Below are 20,666 nucleotides of genomic sequence, written 5' to 3' on the forward strand. Positions count from 1 at the left end.
CAGCTCTAGGCTCTGTGGTGCCCAGCACGTCTGTACCTCCCTCTAGGAGAGGATGCCATGCCACAGGGGTGTTGCTGGCCTTGCACAAGGCCTGGGAAGGGCGAGCTAGTGTCTGGCACATGGCAGGCGCCTCAGTCACACAGGTCACTTTCCTCTGCTGTGAGCGCCTGGAGGCATCCTGACAGCTTCCTCTTTTTGTCCATGGCACCTTGTAGATGCTCCCTGAGTATCTGTGAAATACAGTGAGCATGGAACTGGCGACTGGGGAAGGGTCTGCCTGGGGAAGCCTCTTGGACACAGAAAGGGAGATGTGGGAAGAGGGCTTGGCAGACCCCCAGGGCTGGGCTTGATGAGGTGGCAAAAACTATCAGGGCCCCAGCCACATGCTCTGGGCCCTCACGATGTCAAAAGTGCCCACCTGAAGATTTCCAGGTGCCAGCACCTGAATTGGTGCCTGAGCCAATGAAGTTAGCACCCTGCCTTCCCTACCACCCCTTAGCCAAAGACACCTATCACTTGACTGGGGAACTCTAAAGCATATTCTGCAGAGGCCTCCAATGGCAGTGAGCCTCAGATGCCCACAGTCACCTTGCTCCTTCGCACACATTTTATCAGCTTCCTTCCCTTCCTGTCTCATGAATCCTACTCTACCACTGGTGCTCCCTGGGGAAGCCTCCCAAATAAACTGTTTGCACTCATATCCTTGCCTCAGCCAATGGGCCCTGAGGAGGCAGTTATGACCTGATATTGAACAGCTAACTCTAAAGCTTAGAAATAAGGGCCAATAAAAGGGTCAGAGTAACGCAAGCTAGCCCACCCTACAGGGAAGGAGAGAGGCAGGTGTGAGCTAGGGGAAGACCAGTCACTGGGGAGACTGGTCAAGCTGGATGCAATGGCCAAATGCGTACTTGGAACTTCCCCACTTGGCAGAAGGTTAAGACTGCCCTCAGAAGGAGAGCTGGGAAGGTAGAGAGAAGAAAACAGGACTTGCCAGAGTTGCAAGTTGCATGGAGAAGACGCCTCCATACCGGGGGTAGTGATGGCAACATTAGGTTGCTGGTAGCAAATGCCAATAGGACTAGAAGTCCAGCATTGCCTTCTGCCCCCAGGCTGCTCCTAGGATAGAGCAATAGAGATCCAGCATTCCAGAACCTTGGCATGCCCGTTCATTCAATAACACAGCTATTATGTTCCACACTTAGAACTAGGCACTGGTGGCCAGGCGCGGTGGCTCAAGCCTGTAATCCCAGCACTTTGGGAGGCCGAGGCGGGTGGATCACGAGGTCAGGAGATCGAGACCATCCTGGCTGACACGGTGAAACCCCGTCTCTACTAAAAATACAGAAAAAAAAATTAGCCGGGCGTGTTGGTGGGCGCCTGTAGTCCCAGCTACTCAGGAGGCTGAGGCAGGAGAATGGCATGAACCCGGGAGGCGGAGCTTGCAGTGAGCTAAGATCGCGCCACTGCACTCCAGCCTGGGGGACAGAGCAAGATTCCGTCTCAAAAAAAAAAAAAAAAAAAAAAAAAAAGAACTAGGCACTGGTGACACCAAGAGAGGCCATTTGATTAAACACTAAGAGTGTGTGTTTTGAACCTAGTCAAGCTGAATCCCAGATCTGTCACTTTCTAGCTGTCTGATCTTCATCAACTTACTTAAATTCCCAGGGTCTCAGTATCCTCATGTGTAAAATTAGGACAATATCCATCTCGGAGAATTTCTGTAAGGATTAAACGTAAAGTATCTAATGCAGTACCTGGCACAGGATAGGTGCTCAATAAATATTTGATGGATGCATGTATATAATGGATGGATGGACATAATGGATGCATGCATAAATGGATGGGTGACAGATGAAAAGGTGGATATAATGGATAGATGTATGCATGGATAGATGGATGGATGTTTAAAAGGAGATGAAAAAGGCACTAGCTATCTGCATTGTTCCCATCTGGTTCAATATCCCTTTCCATTAAATTTTTTTTTTTTTTTTTTTTTTTGAGACAGGGTCTCACTCTGTCATCCAGGCTAGAGTGCAGTGGTGCAATCACATCTCACTGCAGCTTCACCCTCCCAGGTTCAAACGATCCTCCCACCTCAGCCTCCCAAATAGTTGAGACCACAAGTGTGTGCCACTATGCCCCCACTAATTTTCTTATTTTTTGTAGAGATGGGGGTCTCATTATGTTGCCCAGGCTAGTCTTGAACTCCTGGCCTCAAGCAATTCTCCTGCCTCAGCCTCCCAAAGTGCTGATCTTTCCACTAAATTTATAAATGAGAAAACAAGATCCCATCACTCCCTAATTTATCTATTTTGGAAATCTACATTTTCATTAAACAGGTTGACAAATATAAAGTAAGATCCTTCTAATGGGCCTTAGCCACATAACTGGGGCAGGATCATTCCCTGAAGGATGTATAGAGTTACATCAGAATAGAGGATATCCTCCTGCCCAGTTGCCTTCAGACCAGCTCCCACCATGTGGTCATGCTGCCAGTACGCACCTCTCAGCAATCCAACTCCACCCAGTTCCTATTCCAGAGAAGGTGGGCCAGGGACCAGATAAAGGAAGGGGAAGCCAGGCAAAAGCACAGCAGGGAGAACAGGCCAGGATGGCCAAGGAGAAGAAGCCAAGAACAGAATGCAGGGATTTGGGACGTGGTGACTAGGGATCAGAAAGAAGAGGCTGAAGAGCAGAGGATTTATTGTCTTCGGAGAAATGAATGAAAGAAAATATTCCTCAGAGAACAAGGGAGCAAAAACAAAATGAAACAGACGGAGCAACACAGAAAGATCATTTTCCTGCTCCATCACCCACAGTTGCTCTCCACTACCCACCAGATAAAGTCCAAGCGCTCTAGTTGGGCCTCCAAAGCATGCAGGCTCCCTCTCCCTAAACAAGCACTGGGTGCAGCCAAGGGGACCTCCTTGCTCTCTCACCCCAACCCAATCTGGGCCCCCAGACCCTCCCCCAGTTCCTCTCCCACAGATTATCCAACTTCTCCTCCTCTCTGGAAGCCCTGCTCCAGGGTCTCCTCCTCCTCCAGACAGCACACCCTGACTTCACCCACCTCTAATCACCATTTGAGAACAATTACTTACTCTGTTCCAAGCCTGGTTCTGTGTCTGACACAGGAATACAAGGATGAATAAGACAGCCCCTGCCCTATGGTTCTTACAATCCAGCTTGGAAAAAACATCATTACCTGATAGCATATATTGTATTTCTTCTACCACTATGGATACTACTAAAACTTGTATTGAGTTGTAAAACCATCTATCAAGGATGGCTTCTAAAGCCATGATAGAGCCGGTGCCAGGCCCTCGGCTTTATCATGTATTAATTCATTTGGGTTTCCCAATGACACTAGGAAGTAGGAAATACTACTGTACTCATTTTACAAATGAGAAACAGGTACAAAGAAGTCGCCTGTCTGGTTTTCTCAGCTGCAGTGTGAACTCCTTGAGGGCCGTCCCTTGGTTTCCTCCTCTCCCACACAGGCTCCAGGTAGAGGACACTCGGACATGGCCCTCTGGGCTCAACGTCCCCACTGCTGTGGCCTTGGGTGAAGGTGTGCCGACTGGTGGGTGGGAATGGTATACATGCAGGAAAATGAGCGCCAGCAGAATGGAGGAGACTGGCCTCCCAGGTGGGGTATGAAGGGACACAGTCTCGGTGTCCCCTTCCAGCATCTCTCTTCCCTGCCTGTCCCCAAGGTCCAGCCTTGGCATTTCACAATCCTGCAGTCACTGCAGAATTCCCTGTCCCTTTGCTAAGAGCGCTGAGGTGGTGTAGAAGGAGGGAGACAGGCTTCAGGCCCAGGACAGACAGGGGAACCAAAGGGTGGGCTGTTGGAGAAGGGAGGAGCCCTTCAACTCCCCCCAGCCCCAGGGCATCAAGCCCTCTGAGTGAATAAGCCTGGCCTGGAAAGTAAAACACAGGGCAGGCCCCAAAAGGGTCATGTCTGGGCACCCTCACCTTGGCAGGGGGGTGGGGGAACATGGGCCTGCGGCAGAGGCAGGGCCCTCATGGCACCGAGCTGGGCTGCCCCCTTGGCAGGCTCACCCAGCTCAGAGGCCTCTTCAGGCTGGGAAAGCTGAGGAGGTGGACGGCTCAGAACCAACTTAGAAGAGAAGCATCATGAGGCATTGAGTGGGGTTCTGGGTTGGTGAAGGGGGCTTCGCACCAGCCTATAGAGCTCAGGAGTGGGGGTCTAGTCCCTAGCCCCGGCCATACCTCACCTCAATATTCCTATCCCCTCCCAGAAGGCACAGTGGATGTACAGTATGGGTAGAGCAGGGAAACTGAGGCACAGAGCCTGTCCTCCAGCTCTGGAAACCTGCTCTGCCTGTCTGGCCACCAGCACCATCCTTGAAAATGAACCCCCATGTTTCTCACAAGCACACAGGACTCCAAATCCTACCGTCCCAGGGTCCTCTTCTATCCTGGGGACATACATTTTCGAGAAAGAGGCTCCCCAAAGTGGGGCTGTGGAAAGAGGGCACTGTGCCTTTTCCTGAGTCCTGGTCTGGGATGGGGTGACGAGCACAGTAAGGGGCTCAGCCACAGCTCTGGGCTCCAACCCCAGTTCTGCCTCTCACTAGCCATGAGGCCTTGGGCAAGTTACTGAAGCCTCTCAGGGCCTCAGTTTCCTCCTCGGGGAACGGGGCTAAGTCTCCCTGCTCTTATCTCTCATAGTTGATAGTATCCAAAAGGTCCTGGTACCCCACCCAGGACTCATACCCTTAATCACTAGTCCTCCCTCTTCCTCCTCACCAGGGGCCCAAGGGCTCAAGCGCTGGCAGGGGCTGCTGAGGAGCTGACGGAGCCACTGCTGTTGATAGAGCTGGTGCCAGGCCCTGGGCAGGCACGGGGCCCAGGCACACAATGGGGCTGTGTGTGCACCCAGCATTACTCTGGAGTGGAGCTGGGCAGGCAGGCTGGTATCTGGGGTCAGGCCAAGAATTCATGTCTCTGGAGAAAGCCTCCCCACCCCCTCCCAGGCAGCACAGCTCTTTCCAGGGGTGAGCAAGCACCACCCACTCCCCCACCCAGCCTAGGAAGGGAATGGGAACTTGCCCTGGTGGCAGGTACTGGGGAATGGGGACTCCTGAGTCTAGCCACAGGCTGGGCTGCTCGCTTGCGAGGCATTTTGGACCCATTATGTAATCTGGGGTTGCAGCCTCCTCTTTGGCCAGAGGGAGGGTGAAGTCTGCGGGGGCCAGGAGAAGGAGCAAGAGAAGTCTGGCTGCGACCCCCACCCTATACAGAGGGCCTCAGTTCTCCCTCCCCAGCTTACCAGGGCCCTGGGCTCAGTACAGGTTTTCTGAGGCACCCAGGACTCCTGGCCACCCAGCCTGCACCAGGGTGCTGGGGTACCCCAGGAGAGGAGCTGGCTCACTCCCCAGGGGAATGAGTCACCAGCTGGCTGCAGCCAGGATGGCGAGGCGGGTGGTGGGCAGGTGGAGCTTGTCCTCTCCTGTCCCTGGCAGGTCTTCTCAAGCTGGAAAGCCACTCGGCTGGTATCAGTGCTGACCACAGCATCCCAGCCCAGGCCTCATCGGGCCACTTCCTCTGGTGCAGGGACCGTCTGGCTGCCGGATTCAGAGAGACTTGATCCCCTCCGGTCCCTAGGCTGACTCACTCTTATAGCTGCAGGCATGGGCAGCCTAATCCTCTGATTGTCTCTGAGAGGGTGTCAGGCTGCAGGGAAGGGCAGCCACCTACCCCCAGGGAGAAATGCGGTCTGAGGCGAGGAAGAAGGGGAGAACTCGGGCACCTGGTGGGCAGCAGGGAAAGGCAGACAGCCAAGCCACCTTACTCCTCAGGCTGTGGCCAAAACAGGGAGGGCCCCTTTGCATGAATCACTTTCTATTCTCCCCAAAGCCAGGAGGCACCCAGGAACAGGAGCTAACTGGCCCTGCTCCCTGGCTGGCTAGACATGTGGCACCCTCCCTCATGCCCAGTCATAACGACACAGATAGGAGTCCTGATGCATGCCACCCACACTCCCTGAAGGTCATACACAAAGTCACAGTGGCGGCCCAACCCAGTGGACACAGTTGGATGGCCACCCATCCCCTGACACCCACAGGAACCCCCCAGCCTGAGCTAGAGTGGGCCACACCACATCCTGTAGGCCCCAAACAGTGCTGAGTCTGGGAGCACCTCAGCTCCGAGGGTTCCTTCCTGGTCAGAGGGCAAGGACCTTTCCCAGCCAAGACCACTGCACTGAGTCCTGTGTGTGCATGTGTGTGTGTGTGCGCGCGTGTGTGTGCGCGCGTGTGTGTGCGTGTGTACATGTGCGTGCGTGTGTGTGCGCATGTGCGCGTGCGTGTGCGTGCATGCGTGTGTGTGCGTGCATGTCTGTGTGTGTGTGTGTGTGCATGTGCTTCTACCACCCCTACCCTGAGAAATCACCCCCATGTCCTGAGAAAAGAGGCGGTGAGAACCAAAGGGCCTTCGGAACCTGAGCCCATCGTGCTTATTTTCCAGATGAACAAACTGTAACTTACACTGGGGAAGTGTCTTTGTTCTAGATTATGAATAAGGCTGAATCTGGAACCCAGGCTGGGGTAGCTTAAGGCTGGTCAGACAAAGCAGAGGATGGGGAAGAGGGAGCAGGGGTGAGAAAGATGAAAAGGGAGGCGGGGGAAAATTCACCACCACATCAGAGGTGCGGCCTTGCTGGTATCATTTCATTCATTCATTTCAAATATTTCTTGAGCACTTACTACATGCCAGCACTCTGGCAGGGCCTTTCTGCCCAAATCACCCCTCCCTCCTGTGAGACACTGCTTCTGAGATGGACTATTGTCTTCAGGGGACCCCCATCCCGAGGGTGCAGGGAGACTGGGGCAGTGCTGGAAGATTGAGTGGCAGCCCGGCCCTGGAGAGGCCCTGGAGGCAGCGCGGGAAGATTGAGTGGCAGCCCGGCCCCAGAGAGGCCCTGGAGGCAGCCTCCTCTGCGCTTCACACCCCAAGGGACTCCAGCCCTCAGGGAATCCAGTGACCACAGCACTCCAGACCCTGATATACACTCCAGACCCTCCGGCAGTCCATGCCAAGTCAGAAGGCACAAAACGTCAGACGACAAGGAGCCTGGGAGTCACCTACCAGAAAGTCCCAGGTTGATTTTAGCAGCAGAACTCCCATTTTCAGACAAAGTCGGCCTGGACACTTGATATGTAAAATATGAGGATGAAGCAGCTCCATGGAGCACCAGGCGTCAGTATGAGGAGCAGGAGAGCAGCGTGGGGAGTGGGGAGGACCACCCCACCTGGCCTCCAACCAGGGCCTCCCCCACGCTCCCAGACAGTACCCAAGGCACCTTCTGGGACTGTGAGGAAGAATCTGAAAACCACAGTTTTCTCTGGCCTCTCCATGTTGCGGAAGACTGGAGGAAGCAGGGAGTATGTGCGGACCACACAGCTTAGGGAGAGCTAGGACCACAGCCCTGGCTCTCCCGGCTTCCAGGCCAAGCTATTTCCCAAGAATTTCAAGACAACAGGACCCCATCCTCCACATGGGAAAGGGACACAGCAACACCCCCACTCCCAAAAAAGTCTCATGAGCCGGGCAAAGTGGCTCACACCTGTCATCCTAGCACTTTGGGAGGCTGAGGCGGGTGGATCACCTGAGGTCAGGAGTTCGAGACCAGCTTGACCAACATGATGAAACTGCATCTCTACTAAAAATACAAAGATTAGCCGGGTGTGGTGGTGCATGCCTGTAATCCCAGCTACTCGGGAGACTGAGGCAGGAGAATCGCTTGAACCCAGAAGGCGGAGCTTGCAGTGAGCCGAGATCACGCCACTGCACTCCAGCCTGGGCGACAGAGCGAGACTGTCTCAATTAAGAAAAAAAAAAAGTCTCACGGATTCAGGTCCTCCCATGCTCCCAGTACAGGGCAAAATGCTCCACGTACATCATGCCTATGACCCAGGTATTATCATTTCTTTCTTGTACATAAAGAAATGGGCGTTCAGAAAGATTAAGTGACTCATCCAAGGTCACCCAACCTGTGAGTGGCAAAGCCCAGATTCCAACCCAGCACATAGCTCTTGACCCCCACTGCAGCCTTGCAGACATCACCACCGTCGTGATGCCTGGCTATAACAACTTCCTCTGAGCCCCACTGCAAGCCTCATCTCACTCAAAGAAAAGCTGAGAGGTCTCCTACCCAACTCACCCCAACAGGATGTCACATACGGAGCTTCTCAGTAATATAGCACTATCACTGCTACTAATACCACCACCTCTCTATTATACAGCACTTTCTATTTAGGCAGTTCATACAGTATTATCTTACTTAATCCTCACAACACTACACTCCCATCTCCATCTCACAGAGGAGGAAACTGAGGCATACAGAGGTTGATGAGTTGCCCAAGTTTACGCAGCTAGGAAAGAGCAGAGCTAGGATTCAACCCCAGGCAGTCTCACCCCAGTGGTACACCCCCTCCCTATAATGTCTGCTGGCTCCTCCTTCAGCGGTAGCTGTCACAAGCACCCTAGTTTGGGGCTTGCCTCCCTCCTCTGAGGCCTCTCTGCAGGGGTCCGAGGCCAACTGGACCCCTGAGGGGTGGATGTGGGAAAGCCTATCTGATGAGCACCTTCAGCTCATCCTCTCCAGCTGTGGTAACACCATCCCTGCCACCCACCCACTCACAGGAGCTAGAGCTGAAAGGATGAGATCCTGGGAGAGCAATCAACGCACAAGCATGAATAGGACAACTACTGCATGCCAAGCTTCAAGCTGTGGCAGGTGCAGGAAGTAGAAGATTCTGTCCTTGCTCTCCTGCCAGAGGCTCCAGTCCCCAGAAATGTCCAAAAGAGTAGCCCCTGCCACCCCCACCCTCTTTAGTGCTGGCTGCACCAGATGTTGGCAACACTTAGAAACAGGGCTAAAAATAGACTCTATAATGAGTCTGTGCTAAGAATAACTTGGGCAAACAGCCCTCCAGGAGAGGACACTCTCTGACAGGGAGCCACCACCTCCTCCCACCTCACAACCCAGCCTGGCCTACCCCCTGGCCCATCACTCGGAGTCCGCCACAGCCAGCAGAGGACCTGGAGCATTTCGACCCTAACTGCTGTGTTGATGGAGGCATCGGCATGCCCGCATGCACCCTACACCACAAGCCAGGTGACCGGCCACCCTCCATGAAGGGTGGGGACATCAAAGGACTGGGCAGAAGCTGGTGGAAACTCCCTGCTCCAGGCAGAGCTGTACTGAGGCACCAAGTCACTTGAGTTGTTTCCCCACTCTAACACCAACTCCCAGCAGGAAACTAGGAAAACAGGGCCCCCAGCTCAAAAATCGTGCTTCATTTCATGTCTCACCTGTGACATGCGTCCCTCGAGTCAGCTAGACTGGCCCACTTCAGACATGTTCAGGGGAACTGAGAGCAGAGAGAGGCAGCAGTACACTGAAAAGCAGACACCAACTGTGGCCCAGGGAGGGGATCAGAACTTTAGGGCCCCAACCATGCTAGCTCCCACAGCCAGGGCCTCCTTTTCCCATGTCCTCACTGCCCCCAGAAATTATAAGAACTGTCAGACTCATGGATATCTGCATATGGATTGAAAATTAGTAGAGCACATTCATGTATGATATCATAGCTGAACTTCTCAAAAACTCCAGAAGACAGACAAGATGATGAGTTTCATTATACAATTGAGGAGAATGAGGCTCAGCAAATGGAATTAACTTGCAGCTGGGATGAAGCCTTATTGCCATCTATTAGTCTGAGAAGGATCTCCCAGCAGCCATAAACTAGGCATAGCTCCATCTCATAGCAATGCCCAGAAGGAAACAGACACCCTCTAATGCTGGGAGCCAGCGGGAGGGGGCCAGAAAAAGGTAAGGAGCTCTCAGGAACGAAACAGCAGCACACACAACACTTCTCTGAGGACAAAGGAAGAAGGAAGAGGAAGAGGTATCCTAGGCAGAGCACTGGCCATGGAGTCAGGAGCAAGGAGTCTGGCCCTAGCTCTGTAACAGGTAACTGCATAACCTGGGAAAATCCCTTCCTAAGTTTCATTCCAGGTCTTAGTTTCTCTATCTGGAAAATGGGGCTTTAAACACCAGGTCTTTGAGATACCCTAGAGTATACATCATGACCACATATTGGAGATGTACAACAAAAATTAGCATATCACAGGCTCTGGCAAGTCTTACAGCAAAGAAAACCATTTGTGGTTTTGTGTAGTTGTATAAATTTATGGAGTACAAGGTGATACTGTGATTTATGAGCACCATGTGGAATAATTAAATCAAGTTAATTAACATATACATCACCTCAAATACTTGTCATTTTGGGTGGTAACAACATTTGAATTTTTGTTTTTGGTTTTTTGTTTGTGGTTTTTTTTTGTTTTATTCTGTTTGTTTGTTTTTGGAGACAGGGTCTCGCTATGTTACCCAGGCTAGAGAGCAGTGGAATGATCACAGCTCACTGCAGCCTCAACCTCCCAGGCTCAATTGATCGTCCCACCTCAGCCTCTCCCATAGCTGGGACTACAGGCATGCATCATCACACCTGGCTAATTTTTGTATTTTTTTGTTTATAGTAACATGTTTCACCATGTTGCCCAGGCTGGTCTTGAACTCCTAGACTCAAGCAAGTCTCCCGCCTCGGTCTCCCAAAGTGTTGGTATTACAAGCATGAGCTACCACACCCAGCCTAGAACATTTAAAATTAACTCTTAAATGATTTTGAAATATACAATACATTACTATTTACTATATTCACCATGCCGTGCAATATATCTCAAGGAAAAAACTTATTCCCCCTGTTTAATTGAGGTTTTGTACCCTTTGACTATCATCTCTCCATTCCCCCAACCCCTATTTTTCTTTGACTTACAGTCTCCTGTGCCTGCTTGACCTCTAAACCTTTCCACAGAAAACATCTTGGGAAACCCTGGAATAGATTTAGAGCCACCAACTCAAATGTCTGCAGGGGCCAACCAGGAAACATGAAAGCCTGAAGCAGGCCCAAACACAATCTGTCCGGACCTGTGGTTAGCTGCAAACCCTAAAGAATTCCTGACAGCTCTGGAAATTCAAGTAGTCTAGCACAGGGGTCCCCAATCCCCAGGCCACAGACCCATACTAATCTATGGCCGGTTAGGAACCAGACCACACAGCAGGAGGTGAGTGGTGGGCAGGCAGGCAGGTGAGCAAAGCTTCATCTATATTTGCAGCCACTCCCCATTGCTCACATTACCACCTGAGCTCCACCTCCTGTCAGATCAGCGGTGGCACTGGATTCTCATAGGGGTGCAAACGCTATTGTGCATTGTGCATATAAGGGATCTAGGTTGCATGCTCCTTAGGAGAATCTAATGCCTGATGACCTGTCACTGTCTCCCATCACCCCCAGATGGGACCGTCTAGTGGCAGGAAAACAAGCTCAGGGCTCCCACTGATTGTACATTATGGTGAGTTGTATAATTATTTCATCATATATTACAAAGTAATAATAATAGAAATAAAGTGCACAATAAATGTAATGCTCTTGAATCATCCTGAAACCCTCCCCTGCCATCCACCCGTGGAAAAACTGTCTTCCACGAAACCAGTCCCTGGTGCCGAAAAGGTTGGGGACCGCTAGTCTACCACTTCTATTTCACTGAAGGTCTCCTTCAGGACCCATCCAACAACCTCAACAACCCTATTGAGAGGAGCAAGGAAGGGGTCAGTACCCTGTGTCACACAACTGAGGAGACTGAGACCTAGGAGGACAGACACCCGGCCCAGGGTCACAAGGCAGTTACTGGCATGCAGGTCATGCAGCAGGTCCCACTTATTCGGCCCTTATTGTGTACTATGTACTTAGTCATTACCTCACACAGCTCTCACAACAACCCTTTGAGGAAGGCACAGAGGAAGAAACCAATGGTCAGACAGATTCAGTCACTGTTTGAGGACCCACAGCTAGAAAGCGGCACTACCCAGATTTGAACTCTAGTATCCCGAATCCAGAACTCAGGCCCTCAAGCCAGCTCTCCCATTTACTAGCTAGGTAACCTTGGGTGAGAGATTTAACCTCTCTGGGCCTCAGCTTCCTCACCTGTAAAATGGGATAATAAAAAGACCTGCATTCGGTTATTGTATAAAGTTTGCAAATACATAAAAGTGCTTAGCACAGCGCTGGCACACAGGAGTGCCAATATATGTGACCTGTCATTAAACACCACATTCGACTGTGGGAGCTCATGCCTGAGCCTCTGGGCTCTGCTCAGTGGGTTGGAAGCCACCCACAGCCTCCTGGAAACTGGCCCCTGCCAATCAGTCCTAGGTTACTGCCTCTCCACCTGCCACCACAGCCTCTCAAGCTGGGACTCCTGGGGTACTCAATGAAGAGTGGAGCTTTAGAGGTCGGGGGTTCCCAGATTTAGGCCAGATCTGGGTCTTATCATCTGAGGCCCCTACTGGGCTGCCTGCACTCAAAGCTGGGGATATCCCCAGCCTACCATGGGTCACAGGCTTCTCTTCCCACTGCCCTAGGTCACAGGGTAGGGAGGCCAGGGGCTCTCCAGACAGGCAGCTGATGTCCTCATGACCTTCCCCAATCCTCCCAGCCTTAAAGACGACAATCATAACCCACCCAGAGCTCTTCACACTTCCTGCAGCCAGTTCATCCACAATAGGTCACAAGATGGGCATCACCACCCAGGAGGCTGGCTGCTCAGGGGACAGTGTGCCTCCTTTACAGATGGAGAAACTGAGGCCCTGACTAGGCCAAGCACTTGCCAGGACAGGGATCTAAATAGTGGGAAGTCTTCTGGCTTCTGGATAGGGCTCAAGCTGAGAGCCAGGTTGCAGGCCAGGCCCATGCGGGTCTCACCCATAGTGACTATAGATCCTGCAAGCTGGGGGAGGGGGCATCAGTGAGGCCGAGTCCTTCTCTACCCCACCCCACCCCAGCCAGGGAGACCGGTACAGCACTCACCCATATTAATTATTCCATCATATATTACAATGTAATAATCATAGAAATAAAGTGCACAATAAATGTAATGTTCTTGAATAATCCTGAGACCCCAGACAACCTCCACCCAACCCCCTGCTCCAGCGAGCATGGGCAGCTCCTGCCAGGCCTGACGCTGCAGCCTTCCACTGACAGCAGCCTCCCACCTTTCCAGGTAGCTCTCCGGCCCCCAGCCCCAGCCCCCAGGACCCAGGCCAACCATTCACCCCAGGCATCACCTCCTCTCATCGTGCCCACCTGACACAGGGTCATCGCCCAGGAATCCCTCTCTGACCACTCGGCTCCCTCCTCTGCTGACCCACAGTCTTGGTAACCACCTTGCTAAGAACTGGGCCCTGATTCTGCAGTCAGACCATGAGGTTTGCTGAGGACAGGCACCCTGGCCATAGCACTGCTGCTGCACCTTATACTCAGTAGGTGCTCTATAAACATGGCACAGGAGGGACAGAATCTCTAATGCAGTGGCGCCGAAGTTTTGGACCATGACTCACAGAAAAATATACTTTATTTGACAATACACACAAACACACACACACACGAAACATGTTCTACGCAACAATGCTTACTGATACTGAGCAATACACTTGAATATTTTCTAGTCTCTTTCATTGAAAAAAATATTCATGGAGACCCACCAAATTGATTTCATGGCCGAATTAGGGTCCAATTAGTGGCCCTGATCCACAATTCGAAAAACCTCCCTCCAAAAATCTCTGTGCAGCCCAACTCTCTGCCTGGCGCGCCCTCTCTACAACAGGTGCCTAATAATGGCATCCATCTGTCAGACACTTATTCCAGCCCAGACCTGTGCTAAGCATTTTACTATGGTGTCTTATTTCATCCTCACCATCACCCTAGGAGATAGGAACTGCTATCACCCCCATTTTAAATGTGGTGAAACTGAAGCCTGAGGCCTGAGTAACTGGCTCAGACAGAGCTGAAAACCAGGCCTGTGTGAATCTGAAGCTAGATTCAGAACCACTGCACCCTCATGCCCACAGATGAGTGGTCTTCAACTGCTCTCTCAAGACTACACACTGGCAGCGAGCTCACTCTCCTAGGAAGTCTCTTCCAACTCCAACTACTAATAAACCATTCTCTATATTATTATTATTATTATTAAGGCAGAGTCTCCCTCCGTCGTTCAAGCTGGAGTGCAGTGGTACAATCTAGGCTCATTGCAACCTCTGCCTCCTGGGTTCAAGCGATTCTCCTGCCTCAGCCTCCCAAGTAGCTAGGATTACAGGCACGCGCCACCACGCCCAGCTAATTTTTTGTATTTTAATAGGGACGGGGTTTCACCATGTTGGCCAGGCTGGTCTCAAACTCCTGACCTCAGGGGATCCACCCACTTCGGCCTCCCAAAGTGCTGGGATTACAGGTGTGAGCCACTGCACCTGGCTCCATTCCCTATATTAATTTAATTCTTTATAGCTGTGGGTTACTTTGATTACTTAATTGGAGATGGCACAGAAAAAAGAGAAGGCTCCCTGGCCAGAGCCCACAGGCTGCAAGGCCAGCCCTCATACCCCTCCCAGCAGACCCTCCATCCTCCTCCTCTCCCATACTTCTATTGGAACCCAGAAAAGGGGCAGGGGTGTGGGTGAGGGACCCACCTGTGGGCTGAGTGGACCATTCTGCCATTCTCCCTCATTGATGTCGCTGCCCTGGAGCAAGTCACTCTAGCCCCTGGGCCTCCATGTCCCCATCTGCAAAATGGGAATGATAGCAGCATCCCCCTCATGGGGTGACTGTGAGGGTGAAGGGTCTGGTACAGGTGAAGCAAGCATTGGGTACAGTACCTGACATGGAATAAGGCCAGGTAATCATGAGCTCTTACTATCAATCTCAGTTCCAGCTCAAACTTCCACCATCAAAAATGATCGTCAGGAGCCCTGGGCAGTTTTTTGCCATCTGCACACAAACATGCTATGTCCTGGTGAAGTGTTAACCTGTGCAGGCACTTAGTGGGAGGCTGGCTCTATTCTGAGCACTTCACGTGAGTAAAGTCTTTTACTCTTCAGAACTCACAAGGTGGGCACTATAACTGTCATCTCCATGTTACAGATGAGGAAGCAGAGGAGGGTAACTTGCCAGCATCATGAAACTGCAAAACGGCAGGGCCAGGATTCAAGCAGGTGGATGTAGAGCATATGCTCCTAGCCCCTAATGTAAATGGGTATTCACTGTGGCCTGGCCGGTGACATGCTAAGCACATCCTGTCCATGACCTTCTCACTAGACCCTCGAAACAAGCCTGGAGAGATGAGGAAACCGAGGCACAACTCCGGCTGACTCCTGATTTCCCACGCTGTCCAACCTGCACTCTGGAGCTTGGCCACCTTCTTCCCCATTCTTTCCCTCACCCTGGCCTTGGCCATGCTCAGAGACCCCCACCCCTCCCCAAAGACATCCCAATGCCGGTGCAGCCTGAGGGGCCTCATCCCTACCCGCCCACCTCCCCAAAGACACCACACACATGCACATACACTCACACATGCACACAGGCTCACATACATGGACGCACATTCACACGCATGCTCACACACATGCATACACTCACACACATGCACGCGTGTGCTCTCATACCTTCGAGAGGGCAGCCCCCTGGAAGGAGGCCCCTGGAATGCTCAGCTCCTCCAGGGGCCGGAGCCCAGGGCCGCACCCCAGCCCCAGGGCCGGGCTCAGTTTCCTCATTTCCCCGGCGGCTGCTGTTTCTCACCCAGCCCCCTGCACCTCAGCCCGAGAGGAAGTTGCACAATCCCCTGGGAGCTGCAAATGCGGCCGAGGATTACTCACAGCACAGAGGGAACTGCGCCCCGATGGCCTCACACACCGCAGCCTACCCAACACAGACTGCTCCAATCTCACCCGCCCCAGCTCCAGGCGCCCACGGCGCTCCTCGGTCCTCCCACAGGAGGCCTCTCATGGCCGCCCTGACCCCAGCCTGACCTCAGAGGGCCCTAGGCAGATGGAGAGACACTGAGCAGCAAGAATTTCACCAGAGTCCCAATCCCACCAGGTCCAGGGTGGGCCTAACCCTAACCCCAGCCCTGCTTCCTAGAGACATGTGTCCTTCTAGCCAGAAGCCCCACAGCTCACCATCTTCCTGACTGGCCATACACCTGCAGCCTTGGCCTTGGGCTTTCCGGGGGCCTCCAGACACCCAGGTCAAGGCCGTACTACAGCCTACCTTGAAATGGAGCCTGAGATCAAGCAGAGCCCTGGGCAGCTCCGGGAAGATCCACACCACCGCACACTTTTCACTTGTGCAGAAACTGTTCTTGATACACATGCGAGTTCAATGGTTCCTCAGCCCCCCAGCACTTTTTTAGCAGCCTGCCAAAGAGACTGGGCAGAGATTTCACTTAGTGCTTCTTTCTGGTGGCCAAGGGATTCTCATCTTTGATAAGCAAATACCCTGTATTAAGAAAGGTTAAGCTATTATCGGTCATCTTCGTCTCAAGGTGGATGAGTTTACTGGGCCCTTTCGTGAGTGCAGGTTTCAGGAAGGAAGCAGGCAGCAGAGAGGAGATGAGGCAGGCCATGGCTCCTGGAGAAGGCAGGAGATGCCAGCAATGTGAGGCAAGCCCAGAACAGGGAGGCCAGAGAGGCCCAGGGAGGATGGGCCCAGACTCTGGTCCAACCCTGGGCCTCCCTGGGCTGGCAAATTCTGGAAGGACACAAAGGATGAGTAGGAGCCAGGCCTGGGGGTGCAGAGCACCCAGGGAGGACCTCTGGCTCCCATCCCTTGCTGCCCGAGACCTGCAATGGGGCCTCAGATAAGGAACAAGATAAATACCTCTTATCACCCCCACAACCTTGGACTCCCATCCAGCTAAGGACAAAGTTGGAAATGTTTTTGTTCTGGGCCCCAAGGCTCCCAGAGAACCCCTCATTTCTGCAGCCCTCATCAAAAGGCTGGGGCCTGCAGGGACTGTGGGGGAAGCGCCTCACAGCCCCTGCAGCAGCACGAACCAGGACTGAGGCTCATAGCAGTCACCTGATGCCTCCAGCTTGGTGGACAGGGAACACAGTCAAGGAAGAAGGGCCAGTGCTGAAAAGCCTGGCTCTACTGGAACGCAACAGCCACAAGGCCCCTTTGCAGGGACACCTCCCCCAAAATGCCTGTACATTCACCATCTCCCCCATCCTGACAAGAGCCCCATGAAGGGGAGGGGCAGCAACGCTTGCTACCCATTTTTCAGATTCCAAGGAGGCTGAGGCTCAAACCACTTAAGTGACTTCCTTGAGGCCATGCAGCAAGTTTATGGCAAATCTGTTTCCTGGCTCTTTTCCTAGATCAGAGTTTCTCAACCTCAACACCAGACACTCAGGGCCAGGTAATTAGTTATAGGGGCTGTCTTGTGCATTTTAAGATGTTTAGTGGTATCCCTGGCCAACATCATCAGACATTGGCAAATGTCCCCTAGAGGGACAAAATCACCCCTAGTGGAGAACTACTGCCCTAGAAGCACCTAAAAGATGGGCACCTGCTAATTCCAAATTGAACGGTACACCTGCTGAGGGCTCTAGCCTGAGAGTCTCCCCTTCTCCCCCACCAGATGTGCTAGGCAAGAGGGCCTGAAGGCTGATGGGTACTCTGTGGGTTCAGTACCCTCTGGGAAGAGGCTTATCCCCAGCAGGCACTGCCACTTAGGGGGTCTCCCAACAAGACCAATATCACCTTCCAACTCCCAAGCTACATACCAACCCCCTTCCTGGCATTCAATATTACCCTCATCTTTCAACTGTTTTGATAATATATTCCTATCAGTAAAAACTTTTGAGCACTCTCAATATATGCTTCTTTCCTTATAAATTGCTTATATATACCCCGATGCATGAATATATTATAGATGTCAGCAAACATACCCCAAAATTATATATTTTAAAAATGAGAATGAAAATGCAATACACCAGGATGAGACATGTTACACACTCACCGTCACGGCAGAAATTAAACTGTCTAACAAGACCAAGTGTTGATAAGGCTAAGGAGCAACAGGAACTCTATGGGCCACTAGCAAAGAGTAAAGTAGTACAGCCATTTAACAGAATTATTTACTGAGGTTGAAATACAAATTAAAGGCCAGGCCCTGTAGCTCACGCCTGCAATCCTGGCACTTTGGGAGGCCGAGGTAGGAGAATCGCTTGAGCTGGGGAGGTGGAGGTTGCAGTGAGCCGAGATCACGCAACTGCACTCCAGCACGGGCAACACAGCGAGACTCCATCTCAAAAATAAATAAATAAATAATAAAAAGAAAAGAAAGAAAATTAACAGACTACGGCTATACACAACATGAGTGACTCTCACAAATACACTGTTGGGTGGGAAAAGCATGACGTAAAAGAACACGTCCAGTGCCATTCCATCTGTATTAAATTCAGAGTCAGGCAAAAGTAAACTCGACAACTAAGGGATGCAGACACAGGTGGTTACATGATAAAAGAAGCAAGGAGCTGATTATCGTACAGTCAGGATAGTGATTACCTCTGGGGGTGGAGGGCACATGAGTTGATTTTGGCATACAAGCTACATTCTGTTGTTTATTCACCGGGGTGATGGTTGCCTAGGGGTTCATTTTTTTTTTCTTTAGATGGAGTCTTGCTCTGTCGCCCAGGCTGGAGTGCATTGATACGATCTTGACTCACTGCAACCTCCACCTCCCGGGTTCAAGCGATTCTCCTGCCTTAGCCTCCCGAGCTGGAATTGCAGGTGCGTGCCACCACACCTGGCTAATTTTTGTATTTTTAGTACAGACGGGGTTTCACCATGTTGGCCAGGCTGGTCTCAAACCCCTGACCTCGTGATCTGCCTGCCTCAGCCTCCCAAAGTGCTGGGATTACAGGCGTGAGCCACCGCGCCCGGCCGGGGGTTCACTTTTATAATTATTTACTACATTATATGTGTATGTTTATGCTTTTTTAAGCAACTATGCTATATTTCACAATTTTAAAAGAAAGAAAAGAATGAGATATAAGTAAATAGATATAGTATTTTCTTCCCATACCTAGTTTTGCAAAACACTATAATTAGATCCAAAGAAGTGGATGACAACCTGTAGTTAGGCACAGGTCTGGAGTAGTGATAATGCTTGGGGCTGTCTAGGGAGGGTCCCTTCCCCCAGTTGGCCCAGGCTGCTGGCTGCCCCTCAACCCACAGGAGCCGGCTACTCTAGCCTCTTTCACCTGCCACCCCGCCCAGGATGTCCCAGCCACCACACATCCCTTCCTGGCCATGGGTAGGGGGTTGCGTCAGGCTGGGTACCTTCGCAGCCACTCACCCTGCCGTGGACCATTCCTCTGGGCCCCTGACAGCAGGACTTGGAGGCTGACTGTGAGAAAGGTACTGGTGGGGCGGGCCCTGGTCATCCTTTGAACACATCAAAAGAAGGAAGGTGGCAGAGAAGGAAATAAAGAGGAAGGAGAGAAGGGGAGACAAAGAGCAGGAGAGAGAGAGATAGTCCAAGGCTGCAGATGCTGTGGAACTAGATGGAGGCTCAGAGGGTGGCGGAGGGTGGAGGGGAGAAAAAAGGCTTGTGGCCAGGCGAGGTGGCTCACGCCTGTAATCTTAGCACTTTGGGAGGCCGAGACGGGTGGATCACTTGAGCCCAGGAGTTTGAGACCAGCCTGGGCAACATGGTGGGACCCCATCTCTACAAAAAATTTTAAAAATTAGCCAGGTGTGGTGGCACGTGCCTCTGGTCCCAGCTACTTGGGAAGCTAAGGTAAGAGGATTGCTTGAGCCCAGAAGGTTGAGGCTATAGTGAGCCATGATTGTGCCACTGCACTCCAGCCTGGGCAACACAGAGAGACCCTGTCTGCAAACAAACAAAAAAGAAGGTTCTGGAGGTGGGAGGAACAGAGGCACTGCCCCCAGGTTCCAGGCCCAAGCATGGAGGCTCAGTCACAGGCAGGTCCAAGGAGGCCTGAGTTGTCGGCCCTGATGCAGCACCACATCTCCCCATGGCCCCAGGGCTTCCAAGTGGCAGGTGAGTGGCTCAGAGCCTCCTTTCAAAGGCTGCAGCAGCCTCTAGTCCTCCTGGAAGGAAGGACTTGTCCAGAACGGAGCCTGCAGAGGTGACCCCCAGGTGAGAGGGCCCAGGGAGCAGTAGAGTTGCCCTTCCTGGGGCCCAGAGGGTGGAAAGGGCTGAGGGCCTAAACCACGCTGAGTCAAGGTCTCTGTGCCAGCGAGAGGCCCAAGGAGAATGCTCTTCAGGGCAAAGGGCAGGTATCGCCGCGCTTATGTTGTTTAGTACATTAGTCTACACTAGCTTCTCGCATTCTGCTCCTCTCTGCCCTCTGTGGTTACTAAGATTCCCTGGCTAGGCCATCGGCACCTTGCGGGAGAAGCTGTGATCTTGTTCCCACCCGCCCTGCTTGGCCAGCCCAGTGCCAGGTACCTCTGATGTGCTCAGTACATGCCTGTTGACACTGAAGGCCTTGTGCTGCTGAATCCCTGGGCCTCGGTCCCCTCCTCTTGACAACATGGGGGCAGCGCCAGCTGCCCTCTGACGCCCCCAGCTCTATGGCTCCAATTAGCCCCAAAGCAAGGCCAGCCAGCGCCGTCCTGGCAAGGCAGCAGAAAGTGCACCTGGCTAGAGCTGGGAGGGGACAAGAGGCGGCAGGGGGTAGACAGTATAGTGTGTCACCTCCTGGCCAC

At 52.3% G+C, this 20,666-nt stretch overlaps 1 protein-coding gene across 5 annotated transcripts in view; it reads right to left on the reverse strand.

Annotated features, from left to right (window-relative positions):
- Positions 1-20,666, reverse strand: part of TFEB (transcription factor EB) — a 52,348-nt gene that overhangs the window by 24,119 nt on the left and 7,563 nt on the right. Inside the window, exon 1 of one of the 5 annotated variants that reach the window (XM_030796206.1) lies at positions 15,590-15,931. The exons of the other annotated variants lie outside the window; for them this stretch is intronic. The gene's annotated coding sequence lies outside the window, so the exon portion shown is untranslated. Of the gene's footprint in view, positions 1-15,589; positions 15,932-20,666 lie in introns of those variants that run through there. 5 annotated transcript variants of the gene reach the window in all.

Source organism: Nomascus leucogenys, chromosome 17 (assembly GCF_006542625.1).
Source record: "Nomascus leucogenys isolate Asia chromosome 17, Asia_NLE_v1, whole genome shotgun sequence".
NCBI classification, from domain to species: Eukaryota; Metazoa; Chordata; class Mammalia; order Primates; family Hylobatidae; genus Nomascus; species Nomascus leucogenys.